The sequence below is a fragment of the Miniopterus natalensis genome, chromosome X, assembly GCF_054644295.1.
Source record: "Miniopterus natalensis isolate mMinNat1 chromosome X, mMinNat1.hap1, whole genome shotgun sequence".
NCBI classification, from domain to species: Eukaryota; Metazoa; Chordata; class Mammalia; order Chiroptera; family Miniopteridae; genus Miniopterus; species Miniopterus natalensis.
The window spans coordinates 90,520,240-90,545,647 of NC_142103.1; the positions used below are offsets into that span (position 1 = coordinate 90,520,240).

The 25,408-nt window shown below is 36.3% G+C and overlaps 1 protein-coding gene across 3 annotated transcripts in view; it reads right to left on the reverse strand.

Moving 5' to 3' along the window:
* Positions 1 to 25,408, reverse strand: part of IL1RAPL1 (interleukin 1 receptor accessory protein like 1) — a 1,170,262-nt gene that overhangs the window by 1,091,365 nt on the left and 53,489 nt on the right. The window contains exon 2 of one of the 3 annotated variants that reach the window (XM_087829289.1): positions 10,216 to 10,293. The exons of the other annotated variants lie outside the window; for them this stretch is intronic. The gene's annotated coding sequence lies outside the window, so the exon portion shown is untranslated. The remainder of the gene's footprint in view (positions 1 to 10,215; positions 10,294 to 25,408) is intronic. 3 annotated transcript variants of the gene reach the window in all.

Genomic DNA, 25,408 nt, shown 5'->3' on the forward strand with positions numbered 1-25,408 from the left:
GAATAGACATGTCATTAGAAGTAATAAATGTCTTTATACTACAATAAAACTGTCTAATTCAAGATGCAGATTGTTAATATATAGCACACTTAGAAAACCACTGCTAGATAAATAAATAATATTGGTAAAATTTAGGCTCCAATACATGGCGAAATTAAATCTACTTTCTCTTGGAAAGGCATATTGACTGGAGAAAATCACAAACACATTTACCAAAATCAATTAGCAGTTTGTTATGGTTATATGGGAAATGAAGCCAGGTGGCAGCAAAAATAAATCAGTATCATCTGCTTGATGGAAAGGTTTAATTCAGAACAGCTGATTTTTAAAGTGGGTACCTTTATAAAACAAAACAACAGGACCAAAAGAAATAACTTTTAAATTCTAATTAGAAAGGCTTTCTGTGTGTGTATTTGTTCATACCTTGCTATTCTTTTCAACCTTAATATAGTCCTAAGTACAAAACAACATATTGTTTGTAAACAGGAAAACCTATTTTATTAAAAAACTACCCACTAATAAACTTTCTTTTGTACTTCTGCAGTAATCAATTAATTAGTTTCTAAGAAACTCAACTCATCTCTCTTTTTTGCAGTGTTTTCTTCTTGGGTTTCCTCTTTGACAGTTTTACAATGTCCAAAAAATCTCTTCACCATCAGCTTCCCCATAACTGTTATATATAGCAGACTGTTTAAATGTTTTCCTTTAGCCCAATTTGCAAATAGGTGTGGTCTAATGTTTCTTTTTAGCAATTTCAGAATCCACACAGGCAAGGACTAGGCATTTGGATGTAATTTTTTGAAACTTTTCACTGGGTATTCTGGCGCATCATAAAGGAAGCACTTTTTATTTTATTTTATTTTATTTTGAAATTTATCTTTAATGTTGAAAGTATTACAGATGTCCTCATTTTTCCCCAGTGGCTCCTTCTATCCTGCACCTACCCCCTGCCCCAGGCCTTCACCACATTGTTTGTATCCATGGGTTCTGCATATATGCATATAAATTCTTTGGTTAATCACCCTCCACCCACCCACCCCTGCCTTCTCTCCGAGATTTGTCAGTCTGTCCCATGCTCCTATGTCACTGGATCTATTTTGTTCATCAGTTTATGATGTTCTTTTGATTCCACATATAAATGAGATCACGTGATATTTGTCTTTTTCTGCCTGACTTATTTTGCTTAGCATAATACTCTCCAGGTCAATCCATACTGTCCCAAAGGATAAGAGATCCTTCTTCTTTAGAGCTGCACAGTATTCCATGGTGTAAATGTCCCACAGCTTTTTTATCCACTCATCTACTGATGGGCACTTGGGCAGTTTCCAGATCTTAGCTATTGTAAATTGCACTGCTATGAACATACAGGTGCCTATAGTCTTTCTGATTGGTGTTTCAGGATTCTTAGAATATATTCCTAGAAGTGGGATCACTGGGTCAAAAGGCAGCTCCATTTTTAATTTTTTGAGGAACCTCCATACTGTTTTCCATAGTGGCTGCACCAGTCTGCATTCCCACCAGCAGTGTACCAGGGTGCCCTTTCTCCACATCCTCACCAGCATGTGTCATTTGTTGATTTGTTGGTGGTAGCCATTCTGACAAGTGTGAAGTGATACCTCATTGTGGTTTTAATTTACATCTCTTTGATAATTAGCAACTTAAGCATTTTTTCATGTGTGTCTTGGCCATCTGTATGTCCTCTTTAGAGAAGTGTCTATTCAGGTCTTTTGTCCATTTTTTAATTGGATTGTTGGTCTTCCTCTTGTTGAGTTGTATGAGTTCTTTGTATATTTTGGAAATTAGCCCTTTATCAAATGTATCCTTGGCAAATATGTTCTCCCATGCAATGGGGTTCCGTTGTATTTTGAGGATAATTTCTTTTGCTGTGCAGAAGATTTTCAGTTTGATGTCTCTTTTGTTTATTGTTTCCTTTGTTTCTCTGTCCCTAGGAAATCTACTGGTGAAAATTCCAATGCACAAGATGTCTGTGACTTTACTGTCTCTGTTTTTTTCCAGAATTGTTATGGTTTCAAGAATTACTATGAGATTTGATAAGTGAATTTGGCAAGGTAGCTGGATACAAAATTAGCATCCAAAAATTGATGGCATTTTTATATACCAATAATGAACTCTCAGAAATAGAAACTAAAAAAAAATACCATTTACCATTGCAACTAAAAAAAATAATATACTTAGGCATAAACTTAACCAAGGATATAAAAGACTGTACTCAGAAAACTACAAGATACTGAAAAAAGAAATAGAGGAAGATATATACAAGTGGGAAAATATATCATGTTCATGGAATGGAATAATTAATATCATTAAATGTCCATACTACCCAAAGTAATCTATAGATTTAATGCAATTCCTATTAAAATACCAATAGCATATTTCACAGAGCTAGAACAAATATTCCAAAAATTTATATGGAACCAAAAAAGACCCCTAATAGCCACAGTAATCTTGAGAAAGAAGAACAGAATTGGAGGGATCACGTTACCAGATATCAAACTATACTACAAAGCCATTGTAACCAAAACAGCCTGTTATTGGTACAAGAACAGACATATAGATCAATGGAACAGAACAGAGACCCCAGAAATCAACCCACGCCACTATGGTCAATTAATATTTGACAAAAGAGGTAAGAATATACAATGGAGTAAAAATAGTCTCTTCAATAAATGGTGCTGGGAAAATTGGACAGGTACATACAAGAAAATGAAACTAGATCACCAACTTACTCCATACACAAGAACAAATTCAAAATGGATAAAAGACTTAAAGGAAGCACTCTTTAATGTGTAACACCACCTTTCAATCTCTGAAGTACCAAAGCCTAGTGAAAAGCAGGAACTGCCGCTCACAACAAGATTCCAGTTTTATCCACAGATAAGTACTGTCTGCAGGACAGGAACTTTAAGCCCATGAGCACCAGCTAGCAGGCAAGCATGGGAGAACGCGGGAGAACATGAGCCTGCGTGGGCCTGTGTGGGCCTGCATGGGCCTGTGTGGGCCTGCGTGGTCAAGTGTAGGCTAGCACTAGAGAGCTCATGCTTGTTCCACAGCTGCCATCACTTGTAAGTCTCTGTTTTACATATTCCCTCTCACGTATGTGACATTTAGGGATATGAGAATAGTCTTATTAGTCACTAACCTCAGAAAATGTATTTTTTCAAATCACCTTTGTTTCTTATAAAGTATCACTTATGAATAGGATTGCCAGATTTACTAAATACAGTGCCCCTGCTGTAATTAGTATTCAGGTAACCAAAGACTAATTTGTTTAGCATAAGCACAGTCTGTTTAATATTTGGGGCATACTTATACTGAAAAAGTATTCCTGGTTTTTCATCTGAGCATCTTGTATTTTATCTGGCAATTCTACTTTTCAAGTAAGGGTCTTATTAAAAGGTATAACTATCAGAATCAAAAACTTTTGATTGAGAGCAGTGTCTCAGGGTCTTTGCTTGAGAACAGTGTCTGCATTGCTTTTCAATCTCAGTGGTCTGATTGTCAGTCAGTGATGCCCAGCCACGAGATTGCATTTGCAGTACAGACTTGGGCAGCGAGGTAATGTACTTGTTTTTAAATTTTATTCTAATAAATGTTTAACCGAGTCTGATTCAATTGGAACAAATAGATATTTTAAATGCAAATTAAATGTCTGTCTAAAGAGCAAATGAAAATAGGTATATATTTATGCCATATAGCTTTACAGTGAATGAAACCATCTGAAGACCTGATTTAGAGTCTAACGAGTGGCCTGCAGCTCTGCTCTTCTTTCCCTCTGTATAAGGGAGGCCCCTGGGAGTTGCCTGGTTCCCCTTCCAGTAGCTATCACCTTGTGTCATGGCAGCGAGCCTGAAAAGTGTAGTTCTCTGAGGTCTGAGTGAAAGTCCATTTAATCTTCCTGATTCAGTAGTGAGTCAGAATGGAACATGGGTTACAGGTGATGAGCATGTGGGGAGAAGAGGGTTTTGAGGCAGGGACAATACACAGTCTTGGATGAACTCCACAGAAAAGGGTAGAAAATCTATGGGAAGGTAAAGACAAACGGTACCACTGTTAACACTTAAAAAATTAAGCTTTGAGAATGACTGGACAAAGTCAGCAAGATGGAATCACCTTAGGGGAGATCAAGAAGGAAACTCAGTAGAGCTAAAAGAGACATATAACCACATGTCACCAACGCAAGCCAAGGATGGTTAGACAGAAATAGCCCCCTGCAGATATTTTTGACAGTCACTCCAAATACAATCTTACTCTCTGAATCCACACACAATACAGTCTTTACTCATCATATTTTCCCAGATGCAGATATAAATATAGAAATTGAAAGTGTTTTCCTTCATGTTCACAATTTTAAAATACACATTTTTAGAAGAATGACAGTACAGCCCAAATCACAATTTAATTTGGGGGGAGTTACAATGCAAAAATCAAGGTGTTCCCTATGTATTTATACTTTTGTTTAAAAAGTTAACTTCATTTGATTACATTTTGATTTACTGTCTTTTGTATTGGTATAGAAGAAATAGGAAAATGACTATAATTATGCATACTTTGCAATGATTATGCATTTAATATACAATAATATTTTCTAGGGAAGTATGTCTATGGTTAGAACAGAGAACAGGCTCCAGGGTTATGTCAAGCTGCAAAGTGATATGTATGCGAATGAATTCTCGGGCTCATTAATCATTTTTATACTTGAAGTGCTAAACTGCTAATGTTACACTGAGAGTGCAAATGAAGTAATTAAGGAGTTTAATAGCTACAGTCTTTTGAGGAAAAAACAAGTTGATAATGCTTCTTTTAATATGTTACATAAATTGGATTTTTTGTTAAATTACAAAAACCAGGTTCATCTATTGTGCAGCTTCAAATGACACAAATCATTTGATTATATTTGTATATAAGGTCAAAAGATGACTATGTGAAGGCATTTCACTAAGCCATCACTTTTATAGGAGAAAGTCTGTGTTACCAAGAACACAAAAACACCTATCAGGTTTTCACATTTTTCCTTTTGATATTCTAAAGCACTACTTTTCAAATTATCTGTGTTGAAGGGCCAGTTTTTGTTCCTTTGTTCCCAATGCATCACAGATAAATTCTTTTATAAAATACAATACCAATTACTTGAAAAATGCAACAAAATATATACAAAATATTAGCCAGTGTTAAGATTACTGGATTTAACAAATATAATATTATTCAGTCATAGTTCTATAAAAGTTTTTAATGGCCTAACCCGAATTACCCCACAGAGCAGAAAGAGTGTAAGGCCTCCCAGCATCCCACATTGAGATGCACTGCTCTGAAAGCAGAAGTCTGGGGAGTGGTGGTTTGGTCATACACTGACACCAGTTCACAGAAGGTCTGCATGCTCAGGTCTCCTGCAGGCTAGGGATGCCGGCGAGGAGTTAATAGTCTGTGTAAGCCCCCTGATGCCTTTACAAATGTCTCTTAACTTGGCTAGGTAGGGGTAAGAACATCTCATGGATAAGCCTCTCTGGTCCCTTTCATTGGAATTTGTTTCTTTCTTCTTTAGTAACTCTAAATACATTTGTTCCCATCCTTCCCCTTTCCTTCTTTTCCATTATTTTTTCTTCCCATTTGGAAGCATTTTCATGCAGTGAAAAAAACACTGCCTTGGAGAGAGACAGGACTGTGTTTGAATTGTGACACTGCTAAATTCTCAGTATGACAAGGCAGGCCAGGAACTCAGTCCTGCTAAATCAGGATTTCTTATCTGTAACATGGCAACAATATTATCCTTTATACAATATGAATGAAATTCTAAAATTAGATAAAAGAGCATAATAGGTGCTCATCAAATACTGCTCATCTCCTTAATTCCTTCCTTTTCTTCATGACTTTTGGGTGTCTAAGAGAGAAGACTGCAACATTATATGTTTAAGTTAATACATTAGCAGTTATGCTTTTATAAACATGACTCTTTTCAGAAAATTAATTAAATAAAGCCAATTGATCAGCCAACAAACCAGTTAAACAAACAATGAATACTACTCCAGGTAATAGGTAGTGGCACTATCCCCCGCAGTGGCCCAAGCCAGACTCCTGGGAGTCAAACTCACACCTACCCATTTCCAAATGTCACCACTCCATAAATTACCCCTCCAAATGGATGTCATATCCATATCTTTACTTTTGCTCCCTAGCCACTATTTAAATTCTTTGGTGAAATTTCTAAACCAATTCCCCTGTATCTTTTCTCAAACCATTGCAATTGATAATCTTCAATTTTGCTATCAGAAGGCTCTTTCTAAAATAAAAACCTCCTCAAGTTAGTCTCCCTCTTGAAACTTTTCCCCAGAGGCTCACTCCCTGTGACCTACGGGGAAAAGTTCAGAGGCCTGACATTTGGACTGATACAGCTGTCACAATTCTTAAATAGTAGAACTCTTTCAAAATTAGTTGGTAAGTGCAGGCCAAACCCAAGATACCTGCCCCAGATCTTGTCATCATCTAGCATGTAAAATGTTAATACTTGGGAGAGTATAGGAAGGGACTTCTCCCCTTCCAGGTGAGCTGTCCTGAGAGGTGATATCCAGCCTTAGCAATTAGAAAGTATTTTTAATATCTCTCCTGTTTACAAGTCCTTCATTATCTAGCCATGGAGTACTTTTCCCTTTTCCAAGCTGGAAAAGTAGTGTATGGTCTTTGCCCCTGTTCTTTGGGCACATGCTGTACTAAGGCAGAGACAAGCATGCAGCACAATTTGACTATACCATGAAACAAATCTTTGAAGATAAAGACAGTCTTGTCGTTCATCAAACTCAAAAGTACACAGGTATAACAGTTAACGTTATAGAATATAAAATGTTTTTTGATCATCAGAATGTTTGATTCTAATATATCCAATGGGTATCACTTGTGAATTGGATTCCCTCTCTTATTATCAACTCATATTCTATTTTGCCTGTTAACACTCTTTTAATTATTATATTTTCATCGTAGAAATAATTGTTTTATATCCCATCTCCTAGACTCAGTACCACTTATAAAAGGAGCTGATGTTTTTACATATACACACAGAATATTATAGTTATACAAATCTAGCCTATTTAAAAGATTTTTATGGTGATTAATTTAGTATAAAATGTATTACTAAGCCTTATCAGTGATCCATTTAATTTCAAGATTACTTAATATAACAAATCCTCACTATGTAAAAATATTTGGAATCAACCTTGACCTCAATTAATAAATTCATCAGCATTCATTTGTCAATGAACAAGTATATGAACTTTTATATGATTAGCTCATACTTTGTTACATAAATGCTAATTTTCTATTTTCTTTTGAGTGACACACTAGTTACCCTCAACTAAATTTTATTTTCATGCATCAATTGCATATTAATCTTGAACCTGTGTATGGCACTATGTAATTAGACAGACTTTGTTAAAGAAATGCTTGTATTTTTAATTTTGTTTTAAAGACAAATTGCCTTCCTCAATTGAATTTTATTTTTATACATCAATTTCATATTTGACTTAAGATCTAGATGACTGGTTTTCCTGCAAGAAAGAAGCAGACTTAAACACAGGAAACCTAAGCCAGTCTAGACTTGGAGCTGAGTATAAATCATAGCACCTTTTTTGGTAATATAGAACATTTTAGGATGGAAAGAGGCCAAGGTGTACATTTAGGTCTGGCCCATCTTTGAGTTATAAATATTATTATAGCCTACTCTGCTTTCTCCCCAACCTCTTCTTGCCAAAACTATTTTTAAATTATACTTGTAATACTTTCTTCTTTTGCTGGTCTTGCTGACTTATTCTATGTTATCCATTCCCAGTGTGATGAATCTCTTTACATTTCTTTGTGACTTTTCTTTGATATAAGCTGGTGGTGTCTGCTGACAGTTGACATTTGCTCAAATAGGTAGGATCACTCATCATATCTATTCCCTAAGAGCTGTGCAGATATGAAATAATCCCCTTTTAATATCTTCATTCTAAGTATATAGTTCTAGAATTTCCTGTTTTTTCTATATATCTATGTTCTTGAACATGCTTACTTTTAGTTACTCAATATCCTGTCTGTCATTTCTAAAATAGCAAATTTGTAATAAGCCAATTTGAATTTGAGTACTCTATATCTAATAGTTCATGTCTTCATCCATTATTTCTTTTATCTGATATAAAACTTGGTTTTTCCACTTTTGGGAAAAATCACAGGGTCTTTGGGGAAAATATCTATATTCTTAACCCTCATCTAAAGTGCCTATTATTTATTGGAAAATTTTTTGAGAAGAGCGGGAGAGAAAAATAGTAAATAGTACTTAAATCCATTATAAAACCAAAATACTAATAGATTTTTCAGAAGAAATCAAAAGTATCTGAATGCACTAGAGATTTATTATTTGTCCTGGGCATAACATGAGAAAATAGGAAAAACTAGATCAATTAAATTTAGTTAAAAATTCCATGATCCCCACCACATGTGCACACAAACACATACACAAACACACAAATACACCATCCTCGCTTGGCTTTGTAATAAGGAGAGGTTTCAGTATTACACAGGGGCTTCCTCTCATACAGATATGAAAAAGCCAAGCTAAAGCAATGCATGTAGGAATATTTCCCCCTCCCCATCTCTCCATCATCTAAAACTGAGAGATTATTTCTTTTTTTTCTATGGGGCCCAGGAATCTGAATTTTTAACTAAGCACCACCAGTGATTCTGACCTGATATAGAATGAATACTCTCTTCATTCTTTTGTACCATTTTTTTCCTTCTCTCGTTACTAAATAGTTAAATCCTTTGTTAACGCCTTGCTTGTCTTTACAAGGTCATAATATAACATTTTAAGAAAATGTGCTTAAAACTAATCGAGGAAGGTAAGACAAACTTGGGAGACATAGGAATTCATTCAATAGATTCTCCAGAAACATTTGTTAAGTGTTAAATACTTTGTTCAATGCTAGACATACAAAAATACAAAACAATATTGCTATCATCCAAGAAACTTACAGAGTCTGGCAAAAGACAGGACTAAAATGGGTAAATTAAAACACAGCATTACTGATTATTAAGAAAAATTTAGACAAAAATTATTGACCTTGTATAAAGAAAGTAGGTACATTTTACTTCCCCAAAATCTATTGCTATGGGTTGTCTTCCCCAAATACAAAAAACTCTAAAATCTCCAGTTAGCCTCTCACCCACATGAAAACATACATAAATACAACTTTCATCTTCTAGTTCAAGTTAACAAATGACTCTGAACTCTAATTTCTTAGCTCTCTTAAATATGTTTCTTCTACTCTTACTTGTGTGCACAAAGTTCTACCACAAGGAAGGACAAGATTAGAGGAGTGGCATTTAGATGCACATCAAAATTATACACTCCAAATTTCCAACCGCCCTAATCCATCATGCCAGAGTTCTCAGCCTTTTTATGTCCCTATGAGGGCCAGACAGCCAATATTTACAAGCACTTACCTACTCTATTGAAGAGAAAAGTTCTGGAAATTTGAATATCAAATATAGACCTGTTCCTCTACTTAACAGTTCTTTAATCAAATTCCCTTTGAACTTTATTATGGCAAGATAGTTAAGCCCTTTATATTGGGAATCTCTCTTTCCCTCAGTTTCATTTCTTCTCCCCTATTATCAGCCTATCTGCTGAAATGTTTCTAGAATAATTTAGGGGAGAAATAATGTAGGCCAAGGTGACTAAATCTGAATTTCACTAGAGTAAAACAAAATGGGTAAAAATGGCAAAAGTGAAATTTTAACATGTATTTTTGTTACAATGAAGAAAAGTGCAAACATCCTGAACTATGAACCAGTAATAATTAACTTCGATATGAACTACTAATAATTAACTTAGTAGTTACATAGATTCAAATACTAATATTATACATCCCATATTACCCATTCATTTAACAAATATTTATTGAACATCAAATTTATAGTCTGGTAGGGATGGCAGACTTTAGTAAACAGCTTCAAAACTGCAATTGTGCCAAATGCTAGGTATATAACATTATGAATATAGGGATATCTGACCTATTTGGGGAGGTCATCCGAAGCTTCTCTGAGATGGAACGTGAAGGACAAGTAGGAAATAATTTGGCGAAAAGGTGAAGTAAGAGCTGCCCAGACATAGAACAGAGGCTCTGGGATGGGGCTGAATGTGACAAAGCTGGGGACAGAAAGAAAACTTACGGGTCTGGAATTCAGAAAGTGGCAGCCATACGAGGCGAAGCGGGAGGCTGAGCGAAGGCTGGACCACTGAGGTAGGCACTGAGAATATATAAAAATGAGAAAGGCCAATGGTGTCTGGTTCCTGTTCTTCAGAACTCAAAAGGAGTCATCCGACCTCCAACTGAAATACAAATTCGTCAGGTACATGGCAGGGCCAGAGGCAGCAAAACGGGCAGCGCAGTCAGAAGAGCAGGTTGAGCAGATCGGACCTGAGTGGACAGTGTCCTGGATGGAGGCTGGAGCATGAGCAGAATGAGAGGAAAGGAAAGGCAACAGCAGGCGCTGAGCCACAAGGCAGAAAATACTTGTCATTGAAAGCAACTGGATTACTAACTAGCTTCACATCTTATCCTACAATTTGCTTTCTTAAATTCCTAATTTTTTTTTCCCTGTAGAGTCTTAACAAAGCTCTAATTCCCCATCATGGGCACGTGTGAGTTTCAAAGAGACAAGGAACTTTTGACATAATCTATTCTAGGTTTACGTTTGCCCTTTATCTTTAAACCTTCTGCTCTGATTTGCTTCAGTTCTATTTCTTTTTTTCCTAGAAGTGTTCAGCTGTCATTGGGCCTCCAGAAGTAATCATCCCAATAAGATTCACTAAATTTTAAAGTTACTTTTTCTTTCATTTTCTTTCAAATATAAAATATGCAGGTGACTTTGCTGCTCACAATGATTAAGGTCTTCTCTTTAAGGTACCCTCCTTCACTCAGGGGCCTAACTTGCACCCTTCAACCAACTCTTGTTACAAATGATGCAAATACAGTATTAGCTTTTGGTTGATTTGACATTTTCATCAGAAATTTTATTTTCAGCTCAGCAGGCGTGGCTCAGCAGTTGAGCATCAACCTAGAATCCAGGAGAACTAGGTTCGATTCCCAGTCAGGGCACATGCCCACGTTGCGGGCTCCATCCCCAGTAGGGGAGGTGCAGGAGGCAGCTGATTGATGTTTCTCTCTCATTGATGTTTCTATTTCCCTCTCTCCCCTTACCTTCCTCTCTTTGAAATCAATAAAGTCATATTTTTTTTAAATTTTTTAAAAAGATATTTTATTTTCAAGCCTGTGCTTAGAACAGGAGTGGGGAACACCTGGCCTGCAGGCCATATACGGCCCGTGAAATCTTTTGGCCTGGCCCTGCCAAGGCAACCGCAGGCGGGATTTGAAATTCAATAAATCTAGGAGATTTTCTCATAGCTAATTTTTAAGTTGATAATTTTGTATGGCCCGTGAATGATGTTATAAATATCCACATGGCCCTTGGCAGAAAAAAGGTTCCTCACCCTTGGTTTAGAATATTTGTGTAATTAAGAGAAATATATATATTTTAATAACCTACTACATCACACAAATGAGTAGAAAGTGTTTGGTGTTCTTTTTGTTGGTGGGAATATCAAAAGGCTTTATTTTTTCAGAGTTTGGAATAGGAGAAGTAATACCAAGAAATATTAACATGCTTTGTTGATGACATTATTTGATGATCAATTTTATTTTTTTTCCTTTATAATGTTGATGGTATAATATAATAGGGCCCACCAAGTACCTTGCTGATAAGTATTTCTACCACCTGAACTTTTCTTACAGGAAATATGATTCCCTAGCTTCGTCTGCTATTCCTTTTCAAATATTTCTTATATAAGAGTGTATGTCAGGTTAATTTATCTGGCTTCATTTCATGTAGACCAAGGTCATGAGTTTAATTTCTTTAGAGGCAGCTCAGTGTTTTAAAAGGGAACTAAATTTGGTCCCAAACAGACCTGATTTTCCATCTCAACTCATCCACCCCCATCCCTACCCCACCCCACCCCTTTCGCAGGTCCCAGGAGAAAGAGCACTCTTCTGTCAGGACCCAAGACCCATCCAATTCAGCTTTATTCTGAAACATAGTTCTCTCTATAAAACCCTAAAAACTAAGATTCAGCCAGTTTACTTGTACTCCCTTCTGGGTCAAGTTAAGGTATTTAGACAGATGTCTTAATTTCCATGAGACTCAGTAGCCTCATCTTTAAAGACTAAAAAAAAAAAAAGTTTTTACAAGGTGACTCCTTAAGTATGTCAAGCACCAAGTGCAGTGTCTGGCACTTAGTAATTGGTGAACAAATGTTAACCCTTTCCTTCCCTGTGTTTGGTTTTTCTTTTTGCCATCTAGGGAACAAACAGATGACTAAATTATAGATTGCTGGCATAATCTTGGCAAGAATCAGTCAAGTTCCACTCAGAATTTTCATCCTCCCCCAAATATCTCAAATAGTTTTTTGTATCCCAAGTACATTATTGCTTAAGAGTCAAAAATTTTATAATATATATTTATTTTAAATGATTTATGTGTATTTAAGGCTAAATATTAATCTGCCCCATAAATTTTATATAACTACAGTAAAAGACATTAGAGTTTTTTTACTTCAAGTATTTTATAAATGAGTATAATAACACCTACCTTATAGATTTATTGCTGAAAATAAAAAGGTTAATAAATGTAAAGCATTTAGTACAGTGTAGTACAGAAAATTAAGTCCTCAATAACAGGTAATTATTACTATTTTAAAAAGGGCTTTGAGTTCATTTATTTAGGAAGTACACCAAATTATAGAGTGCTGGAACAGTTTTAAAAAAACAGGGATCACAAGTCCAAGAGAGAAACAGAGCAAGAAGGAGAGAGAGAGAGTGAGAGAGAAGAAAGTTTCTGTTTTAACTATCTGGAACAGGAACTATTCACTCCTGCCTTTGCCCCATACTAGCCAGATGACCTTGGGCAAATCAACCTCTGAGCTTCAGTTCTTCCCCATAACCCCTAGCATGATGTTTACTGAGCATATACCACAGGCCATACACTTTGAATTTTAATATGACAGATATAAAAGTGATCTTTGCATTATAAAACACCAAACAAATGCAGGTTTTTGTGTTTCAGTGAGAAACCTGGTTATAAAAATGGTTAATACTTTAGCTGCCTGACAAAGGAGTTTGGTTTTAATGCTGGATTATCAAGATGCCATTCCTGAGAAGCCTCATGAACTAAAACGGAGGTCTTGCTTCAGTGCCCAGCACAGGGCCAGGCATAGAAGTGTGCTCAGGTGGATGTAAGATAATTGATGGACTGCTATTGTCAGCTTCCTTCACTTTTATACATTTACTAAATCCCAAGTCATACAGAGAGCCTAATGCTTCTCTAGCAATGCCAGAGCATAGCCATTTATATGCACATACATATATTAAATCCTGATATATAAGCTGCAAGGACTTTGGTGGTAAAAACTCTGCTGTCAAGGGCAGCCCTTAGAAGCCTTTATTAAAGTATGTTCCAATCTTTATTACGCTACAATGAACAAATATATTATATTATGTTGAAAAAAATATCTGGATCAAGCTTCTTTGAGCTGAGCTAAAATACAAATACAAAAACTCATGTGACACAATTAGGTTGGCACAAGTGAAAAGATTGGCTCTCCTTGTATTTGTTGTCCTCTTTTACAAAACGTGATATACTTCTTTACTCAGGACTAATATATTAAGTTGGTCTCCTATCTGGAACAAAAATCCATTCAAGTTAGTTTTACTTAAAATACAGTTCTCCCCCCCATGAACCACTAAACTTCAGATTCAGCTAGTGTGGGGAATCAACATATATTTTTGTCCGTGTTTTCTTTTTTTGTTTTTGTTTTTCCTCTACTGACAGGAATTCATGTCACAGTTATGCAGCTGTTTCACAAAGGCTTAACCTTGTCACTGATATATAAATGGTATCATTTCCTTGGTTCAAAAATGTATTTCCACATTTACTCACCCTTCGCTCCCCCCAGAATGTAGCATAAGACTATCCTCAGAGATTGATTAACTGGACCATCCTTCTGCAATAAGGCAATTGTAGTCCTCCTTCAGCATTGCACTGGAGGTTGAACATAATTAGCACTCCATCAAAAACCACTTTGGAGAAAACAAACACTAGTTGGCTTCCAGATCAGACTTCTGAAAAGAACTGAATTATACAGTATAAATAAAATGCTAATTTATTATCGATCGAATGGGAAAGTGCATGCACAGAGAGGCTTGGTTGCTTTCCAATAAAAAAATATTAAATTAGATCCACCCTCTCTTCATCTTTTGAAAAAAAGATGCTTGCAAAGAGGTTGGGCAGAGCATTCTTCAGTAAACCCTGTGTGTGCTATGAGAGTAAGGGAAAAAGGAATCCTGCTTCTATCCTCCAGGATTTTACAGCAGGGAAGGAAGAACAGAACATGTGACAAAAGTAGTTCCCTAGGTCCTGCCCCTTAAAAAATGCCCTTAGAAGATATCATATCATAAGCTGTGGTTCCATGGATTTAAGACCCCAGATTTTAAGAATTAAAGACTTGAATAGCTGAAAGCACTGCCCCATTAATAAATTATTATAAAACCTTAAAATGGAACAACTCTACATATCCTTTTGGTCAGACATAAGAACCCAAGGTACAAATCATTTGAGAGCTGATACACTACAAAGTAAGAGGAAATGCTCTTCTCTAGGTATTTAAAGGCTACAGTAAACCAAAACCTTTCCAGGATACTTTAAGTGAGGTTCTGTCCAGAAAGAGTAGGAGACATTAGATGGCATCTCAAGCTTCCTTCCAACTCTATAACTCTTGTCATACTAAAATAGTTACAGTGCAGGAGAGCCGTACTATTTTTCTGTTATCAATTTAAATATTATTTATAAAAGAAATGTTCAGTGTAATAGAAAATAGAAAACAACCAAACACCACTTGGAATGAAAGTGAGGGCAGATGATAAGACATGGATTAGTTAGGTAGTATAAGTCCTCAAATTTTTGCAACCAAAAATAAATGGGTTCTTTGTTTGTTGTTGTTGTTAAATATGTCTTTATTGATTTCAGAGAGAGGAAGGGAGAGGGAAAGACAGAGATAGAAACATCAATGATGAGAGAGTCATTGATTGGCTGCCTCCTGCATGCCCCCCACTAGGGATCAGGCCCACAACCCAGGCATGTCCCCTGACCTGGAATCAAACCCCGATCACCTGGATTATAGGTCGATACTCAACTGCTCAAGCACACCAGCTTGGCAATAAATGGATTCTTGAACATAGTAAAAGAGTCCTTGGCTCTGTTCAATTTGTTTTGAGTGGGATCTTATACAGCTGGTAAATTTGGTTCCACAAAGATGAACACAAATCATGTGGTAGTGGTAGAAAGGGATCTTAGAGATCATCTAGGTGAGTGATCAGCACTTTTCCTGTAAAGGGCCAGATCGTAAATATTTTAGGTTTTGTGGCTCATATAGTCACTGAGGCAAATACTCAGCTCTGCTGTTGACTGGAGAAAGTAGCCATAGACAATCCATAAACAAATGGAGGTAGCTATGTGCCAATAACACTTTATTTATGGACCCTGAAACTGAAATCTCATATAATTTTATGCAAAATAATAATGCAAATTATATGAAATATTTTTCTTTTAAAACTTTTTAACCATTAAAAATGCCAGAATCATTGTGAGCTATACAAAACCAAGCACTACACTTGTTATTTTTTTGTCCACTGGTTTTAAAACTACCTTTTTAGTAGGAGATTCCTTTTCTCAAAAGGAAATATGCCTTTGGGGATATTGATTTTTAAGTTGGTTATTAATAAACAAAGAGAAAAAAATAATTAAACATAACAGTCTAAGGGAACTGTGGGACAACATGAATCATAACAATATTTGCATCATAGGAGTGCCAGAGGAGGTCAAAAGTAAGCAGGGGTCAGAGGACCTGTTTGAAGAAATAATGGCAGAAAAATTCCCTAACCTGGTAAAGGAAAAAAGTCATACAAGTTCAGGAGGCACAGAGAGTTCCAAGCAAGAAGAGTCCAAAGAGGTCTAAACCCATAATTAATTAATATGCCAATAATTCAAGACAAAGAGAAAAATCTTAAAGACAGCAAGAGAAAAGCAATCTGTTACCTACAAAGGAGCTCCCATAAGGCTGTCAGCTGACATCTCATCAGAAACTCTACAGGCCAGAAGGGAATGGCATGAAATATTCAAGGTAATGAAAAGCAAGGATCTGAAAACAAGACTATAAAGCAAGGGTATCATTCAAAATAGATTTTGAAATAAAGAGCCTCCCAGATGAAAAAAAAAAAAAAAAAAAGGCTAAAGGAGTTTATCACCACCAAACCAGCATTGCAGGAAATATTAAAGGGGCTGTTGTAATTAGAAGTAGAAATAGAAGCACTGCAAGAAGTGTTAAAGGGACTGCTGTAACAATAATAAGAAATAGAGAAACATAGGCATAAAGGATTAAAATGGCAATAAATAAGGGCCTATCAATAACAACCTTAAGGGTTTTAAGGGAGAGATCAGCACCAATACAGTCATAGTCGTGGACTTTAACATGCCACTGACTTCATTGGATAGATCTTCCAGACAAAAAGTCACCACAGAAACAGTGACTAAATGTAGCACTAGATCAGATGGATTTAATTGATATTTAAAGAAAACTTCACTCCAAAGCTGCAGAATATACATTCCTCTCCAGTGCACATAGGTCATTCTCAAAGGTAGACCACATGTTAGGACAGAAAACCAGTCTCTACAAGTTCAAGAAGACTGAAATCATATCAAGCATCTCAGATCACAAGGGCATGAAATTAGAAATCAACTGCAATAAAAACACTCAAAAACATTCAAACACATGGAGGCTAAATAACATGTTACTAAACAGTGAATGGGTTGCCAATAAGATCAAGAAAGGAATAAAAAACTTCCTGGAAACAAATGAAAATGAACACACAACAACCCCAAATCTATGGGACACAGCAAAAGCAGTCCTAAGAGGGAAGTTCATAGCCCTGCAGGCCTACCTCAAAAAGCAAGAAAAATTTTTGGTAAACTATCTAACCCTATAACTTAAAGAATTAGAAAGCTCCCCTGTGAAGCTGCCTGGACCAGGGCCTTTGATTGCTGGGAGTTTTTTTATTGCTGCTTCAATTTCATCAGTTGTTATTGGCCTATTCAGGTTTTCTGGTTCTTCTTGATTCAGTTTTACATGATCTCACTCATATGTGGAATCTAATAAACAAAATAGACTGAGGAACAAAATAGATCCAGACACAGAAGCATGGAACAGACTGACAAATCTCAGTGGGAAGACGGGGGTGGGGAAGTGAGTGGGGAGAGATTAATCAAAGAACTTAGATGCACATATGCATAACCCATGGACACAGACAATAGTGTGGAGAAGGCCTGGGGGAGGGGGGATGGATGCGTGTTGGAGGGGAGCAATGGGGAGAAAAAGGGGGTATCTGTAACACTTTCAAGAATAAAGATAAATTTTTAAAACATTACCAAAAAATTTTTAAAAAGGAACAAAAGACTCAGGAAAAACCTTTCACCTCCCCCTTAATTGCCTAAAAGGAGTTTACATAGAGGACCTACTCTAGTAAACAAGATATCATCTTAGATAACTACAGTTTAATATAAACTAGTTTGAGATAGAGAGGAAACAAGCAAGGCCCCATTTGTTCAAAGTCCTCCCTGTTTCCCATTGTTAAAGATGTCTCAGCAACATTTATTTACCAAATATTTCCTTTCCATCTCCTTGTGAATTGCCTTCTTGCCCTTTGAAGTCCCAAACCCAAACCCCCTTTTCTCAGTTCCAGAATGGCATATAAGTCTCAACTGCCTAATCTGTCCTTGGGTCTCATTATGGCACCCCCAAATGTTCAATCATATAATAATTTGGGGGCACTTTCTCCTGTTAATCTGTCTCTATTAATTTGATTATTAGTTCAACTAGAAGAATTTAGAAGGTGAGAGGAAAATCACTTTTTTAGTTCCCAAAGTTTCATCATCTTCCTTTTTTTATGGATGAGAAACTAAGGCACAGACAGTCAAAGTACCATGCCCAAGGTCCCATAGCTAATAAGTAACAGAGCAAGGATTTGAAGGAAGGCTGTCTAACTGTAGAAGCCATAATTTTATATAGGGATGAGTGCCATGAACTCTGAAGTGAAGTGATGTTGAAGTCATAAGCTGATATAAATTGGTAGTCTAGGAAGTCTCTGAGGAAAAGATATTTGAGGGAGACCTGAATGCTGAGATAGAGGAAAGATAGACTCATTCTAGGCAGAGGCAACCATCAAGTACAGGAATGAGCTTGGCTTACTCAAATAGGACAAAGGCCAGTGTGGCTGTAACATAAATTAAGGGGAAGAGTGGCATGAATTAAAGCCAGCAAGAAAGCAAGGGACAGCTTATCTAGGATTTTCCAATCTGATTTTGAATTTTACTCTAATTAACAGCATTAGGCATTACAATTACTATAAACATGGATATGAGAAGTTGTCCTAAGTTAAATACTTATGAAACACAATTCTTTCTCCCTATGAAATTAGAACCAGGCATACTTTCCTGTCTCTATATTAAACAGAAGATATTCCAAGCAAAACTGACCTAGATATTTGATCTAAGAAACACCTGTCCCCAAAAGATGACTGCAAATTAACTTAGCAACATTCTTGCCAAGACTCACTTCAAGACCCTTTTTTCCTGGTACCCACCAATTCAAAGCTACTATGTAATAAGCTCTGTCCAATCTCAACCATGCTCAGCCTAGCAAGACCCACCTTAAAATCACCTAACCCAAGCCCCAAAATACAATAATTGCCCTACCCTAGTTTCCCCATCTTGAACTCCTATTAAGACTCCATTGAGTTATGTTCTCCCTTATTGTGTTAAGTCCAAAAATTTTAATTTGCATGATTGGCAGATTTTTCTGGTGTTTTGGGGGGGAATTGATGAACAGATGAGAACAGAGATCCATGAGGAGCCTCCTGTAGGAGCACTGAGGAGAAATGGGAATAAACTAAGGTGGGGGCAGCAGAGAAGGAGAGAAGTGATTAGAGTTGGATATATTTTGCAGTTAGAGCTGTTCAGAGACTTATATACATATAGAATGTAGGGGTTTAGGGAATGAGGAGACTGAAAGATGAAATCTAAATTTTTATTGTTATTTTTAAGTTTATCACTATTACTTTTAACCTGGGTACCCAGGTAATGGTAGTTCAGTGTACTAAGTGGAGAAGCTGGAGGAAGCTCAAGTCTGAGAGTGGAGGGATAAACAAGAATTCCTTTATAGACATGTTAAATTTGAAGAGCTTATTTGCCATCAATTGAAGCTATCAAATAGACATTTGGAATTATGCTACTGTGGAGATGTCACAGTCATTCAGTTAGAATTCAACTAACTTGGGTGTTTTTCAAGGCTACTGGGGATGCAAGGGAAGCAAGAAGTGAGAGATAAATTCACAAGGGCCATGCAAAGGCAGCTAAATGTTATTTTTATGTTTGAGCAAATGTTATCTTTGGGATATGAAATGGAAAGATCTGAGAATAAAAATTATGGAGTGAAAGGAGTAACAACTGGGAATACATATAGTGCTAGAGACAAATTGAAATTGCTACTAAGAAGTGCTCTAGAAGTATTACTTATAGGAATATCTCTTTATATCCATCTGACTTTTTTTCTGTCCCACAGAGGAGAAAATCACCAATTTATCGTTTTCAGCAAGCACATGTATATTCAGAATTGACACATTGCTCTGCTCTTTAGAAAGGAAAAAGATACAACGTTGTGCTGAACAGATCTACAACTGGAATTATTTTAGAAAGGATAAGTATTGTGCTGTGACTGTGCTATCATTTGAAATTAAACCATAACATCATATTAGTTAGGATTTTTACTCATATTAGCTTGTATAATTAGTTTGTCTAAGTGAATTTTAAAAGAATAATTTTTATAATAATTTCAAGCACAATACATTCACAGGTTATATGCATCCACAATGGCCATTTTAAGTGCTTCAGTGTTTTATAGCCTTACAAAAATATACAGTTAGTGAAATTGTAAGAATGGGCCTTAGAAACACTAGTGAGGTAGAAGAGGAATCAGTGATAATACTAATCAATATAATTATCATATTTTCAAAGCACATTGCACAAAACCTAGATTTTTTTCACTTTTTATGAAAAAAATTTAAATTTCTTTTTATTATTTAAAGTATTACAGATGTCCCCTTTTTTCTCCATTGAGCCCCTCAACCATGCACTCCCCCCAGGCTTTCACCCCACTATTGTCTGTGTCCATGCATTAATGTTAACACTATTGCAGATGTCCCTCCATTTACCTCACTTTACCCACCTCCACCTCCCCATCCCTTGGCCTTCACCACACCATTGTTGGTGTCCATGGGATATGCATATATGTTCTTTAGCTAATCCCTTCACCTTCTTTATCCAGTCATTCCCACAAAGTCTAGATTTAAGAACTGCAAAGAAAAATATAGAACATTAATTTGCATAAAAATACTCATGGGCTCAAATCTTCTCTCTCACTTCCAAATTTCTGAGATTTTTCTAACTCACTCTTTCTGCTTCCAGTTTCTCCTTGCATTAATCTATCATATGCACCGTGCCTGGGAAAACATTCCCAAAAGCAGTATTTTCATTATATGTCTCTTTGAGTCATCAATGGCTCCTCACAGCCTATAGCATCAAATCCAAAGTATGACCTACAACTTAAGACCCTTCACAATCCAGAGGAATCTCTTTATCCAGCCTTCCCTCTCACTAGTTTTCTATTTCTAACACTAAAATTTATCTCTGCAATGACCCCTGAATAGATCCTCCTATATCTACCTCCCCGTTACTCATAATTTTCCCCAAAAGAGATTACACTACCCTTAAAACCAAATTCCTTGCCATTCTTTTTAGCTTATAATAGCCCCTTTGTTTTCAGCCTTTAATTACTACATAACCAATATCTCTGATATTTTATGGATTTGTATGAATATGAAGCATAAAAGATGCTTAATTAAACTTATCCATTTAAAACTAGTATCAACATGCTATAGTCAGAACTCATTAGTCTCCTCCAAATAAAAGTGCAAGCAGTTACAGGGCAAAGACATCATTGATTTATTTTTTAATGCCCACAAACATATTATAGCTCGAACTTAGCAAAATTTCAATGATGATCTCCCTGGAATTTGCCAAAAGATTTATTAATCAGTTTAAGAAAACTGAGATGAGCATCAAAGTAAAGTAGAGCTCATTAGTAGAGATTATGCAGGCAGAACAGCCTCTGCTCTCATTGCTCCCCTCATTCAGGAAACCTCAGTCAATTAGAGTCAATTAACAGCCATGTGAACCATCTCTGCTGAGTGCAGGCCATTGGGTGGGGTGTGCATCGATGAGCACAAAAGGCTAGAGGCCTTAAGTAGCATCCACTTATAACTGCTTGTGCTCTTCAGGGGCAAAGGCTTCATCTTCCTTCTAGAATTAGCTGAACTGAATACAGAGGTCAGGAGAATATTTCTAAATAAAATAGGATGTTAAGAACTCAGTGACAAGATAAGAAAGGATGCAACAAACTCAATGGCAAAAATGTTAGAGTTATAACTTCAAACAGTGATAACTACTAATCAGCAAGAGACTCAAAGATCACTGTCCTCCTTGGATCTGGAAACCATAAGAGCATAATATATATGAAGCGAAAAACCCTTTATTTTCTGGACAAGAGAACATATTTGTCTCTTTCTTTCCAACACAGGAAATAGGCCTCTTTGTTGAGTAAATAGCAATAAGCCACTTTGACCTCCATTTTCCATGATAGGGCAGAGATCCCTACATTCTAAAGAAAGCGAGATTGGCTGTCAGGATTTTGTTTTGCCAAGAACGTGTTTGTAAGCTCAAGGCCAGAGCTGAATGATTTGGCACAACAGAGGAGATTTTGGAAGCTATTTGGGAAAGATAAAGAGAAATGAAATCACTGGCAACTGAAGAGAGGGACTTTGGGAAAGGAAAACAGGCAGATGTAAAGGAAATTTAATTTTATTTATATTGGATGGTGTGTGATATAAATCCTCATGATCTCCTTTCTAAATATTCAGTAATATCTACATTTCTTACCAGTGTGTGGAAGATTTTTTGTACTTAGCTATTTTTAATTAAGTTTTTCTTGGATGGGTGCAACAAAGTACTTAGCAAATGCTCAAGGGAAAGAGCAGGAGTGCCACACTTAGGTTAAAGAAGAAAGGCATGGTAGTGTGGGGAACAGCCTCCAAGATGGTCCCCAGGGACCCTCACCTCCTGGTATTCATGCCCTTGTACTGTAGTCTTCTCACACATTGAGTAAGGTTGATCTTATAATTAATAGGATATGGTGGATATGATGGTATGTGACTTCCAAGGCTAAGTGGCAAAAGATAGTGTAGCTTCCAACTTGTACTGTCTTGAACCACTCACTCTGGGAGAAACCAACTGCCATTTTGTGAGGACACTCAAGCAGTCCTACGAGGAGGTCCAAGTGGCAAGAAAAGAAATTCAGGCTTCCCGCCAAGAGCCAGCACTAATTTGCCTATGATGTGAGTGAGCCACCTTGGTAACAGATCCTCCAGTTTCAGTCAAGCGTACAGATAAGTGCAGCCCTAGCCAACATCTTGGTGGCAACCTCATGAAAGACAAGCTAAAACTGCACAGATCAGTTGTTCCTGAATCCTTGAATCACAGAAACTGTAAGGATGATAAATGCTTGCTGTTTGAAGCTTGGGAATAATCACTTGCACTGGAATCTTTGGCTCAAGATATGCTTCTGAGAATCTAAGCTAAGACAGAGAACCTAAGATGGGCCTGCACTCTCACAGTTTTATTTTCTATCTTTAGGTATAAATGCAACTGATCAACCCTGAGTCAATTCAATTGTTGATTTGATTATTTGGAAATTAGCATAGGTTAAAGGGGTTAATACTCTTTTTTTTGCAAGTTCAAGGCTATAGGAAATGCCACTGAATCCAATCTAGCAGACAATCAGGTAATTAAGTTGAAAGCAACATTGGTGGGAGGAATATTGTTTTTATTTAAATTCAAATTATACACATCACAATGAAACTATATAGTGTAAATCACATACTCAGTGATAATAAAGGGATTAATGAATAAATATATAAACAATACTGCTTTTTATACAATTACAAAATTTCTTTTCAACTAAATTATAAACTCTGAATCACTCATTGCTCTTGGGGCACAATGGGAAGGAGATTAATGCATAATGAGCACAGGTTCCATGCCAGGCAGTATGTTAAAATATTTTATGTATATTTCAATCTTTATGGTTACAATCTTAAAAAAAGGAATCCCACTTTATGAAGGAAGAATCTGAAAGAAAAAAAAAAAGCCCGGGCAGGCGTGGCTCAGCGGTTGAGCTTCGACCTAGGATCCAGGTGATCGGGGTTCGATTTCCAGTCAGGGCACATGCCCGGGTTGTGAGCTCGATCAATGGCTCTCTCATCATTGATGTTTCTATCTCTCTCTCTCCCTCTCCTTTCCTCTCTCTGAAATCAATAAAGATATATTTCTTAAAAAAATAAAAATCTGAAGGTCAGAGTATTCAAGTAACTGATCCCTGGTTGCAAAACCAGTACTAAGAGAATAGATCGAAGCCTATATCTGTGTAAACACCAAAACCAGGCTTTTTCTACACACAATGATCTGATGTCAATGAGAAAAATGTTGACATAATTACACTGTTACTGCACAACTCAAAAAATAGCCACAATCCTGAGTAAGTCCCATTCCTAGAGAATTCTTCCTAGTGTGTATATTCAATAAACAAAGTGTCCAAATCCTGTCCATGTATTTGAGACCATATGGATTCACTCTGATGTATTGGCCAATGAAATATTAGGATTCTGTGTGATTTGCCTGCATTCAGATTAGTCTTATTCTTATACATATAATGTAAATATAGCTGTTTTCATCATTCTTTTACAAGAATGTCATTTTCTCATCCTGTATTGGTTATCTGATAGGTCTGAAATGAAATTGAGTGAGAAAGCAAACATACCATTATACATATATTTGTCCTATTGCCCAAATTGTTTTATTAAGTACATTAGTAGGTGTATTTCCACAGCAGTGAATTTTCAGTCAATAGATTTACAGGGGAACCTAACAAGGGAAAAAATAATGTGGGAAGATTTAGATAAGACAGGGTATGTATTTCATTTGAGCAATGAAACATGGAAATGCTCTTTGGAAGCCTGGACAGTTTTAAATTATGTTGATAAAGAACTATACAATTCACCTGACCACTCTTTTTGCCCTGTTCCATTCCCTGACTCATAAGGATGCATTCCAAATCTGCTAACCCATATTTCTTTCTTTAGCCCATTTCAGATCCCTGTTTCTGGACTAGGTATATAATTTCACAGTATATACCAAAAAGTCTTTAATGATGGGTAAAAGATTGTGGAACACTGTTTCCTCTAGAAATTCCACTTCCTCTGTAGGAATTTTGCTTAAGAATTCTCAAATTATTGACCTGGAAATATCTCCCCATGAAATGGGTTATTGTTTGTCCTGTTTAAATGGAGCATCTTCTAGCTCTATTCCGAAAAATATTACAAGATATAGGATGAAAGAAATTTGTTTATTAATTCCTGAGCTAAATATTTTCATAGAATTTACATGGCCTTAATATACATTATGACAAGGGAGATGAACACTGAAATAATAGTGTGGTAGTGAGAAGACAGAGGCAAAGGATTATGTCTTAAAAAATTAATCATTGATCAATATGTGATCAAACGTTTTCACAACCTAATTGTTTTTCTCCAATTTATCAGCTGACATATCAAAAATACATTTGCGTAGTGAAAACAAGAAGGAAGCACAATGCTTCTTTCAACAAAAGTTATGTTGATTTACAATCAGAATAGTCTTGAGGGCTTTCGTTTTCTGAAAATATCTAATATCTTATTGATTGATATTCTTAGACATGATGTTTAGATATTAAATTGGAAGCACGCTATAAATATCTCAGTAAATATATCCCATGATGTGTCAAACACCTCCTGTGCCCCACTTCATATCCACTAAGCCCAGCTTTTTCTTCACCCTTTGCTATGATTACCAGAAGCTAACCTTACTTGCTTGCATGGAGCTTATATTCTCTTGGGGTTGGGGTGGAGAACACATGATAGACTGATAATAAAAACTAAACTGAAAATATTACTGGTTAATGGTACGGACAGAGACTGAGAGGCTATTTTGTGTCTGGTTGAATAGAAAAGATCTCTCTAAGAATCTTTTTGTAAAGTATGAAGTTGAGATCTGT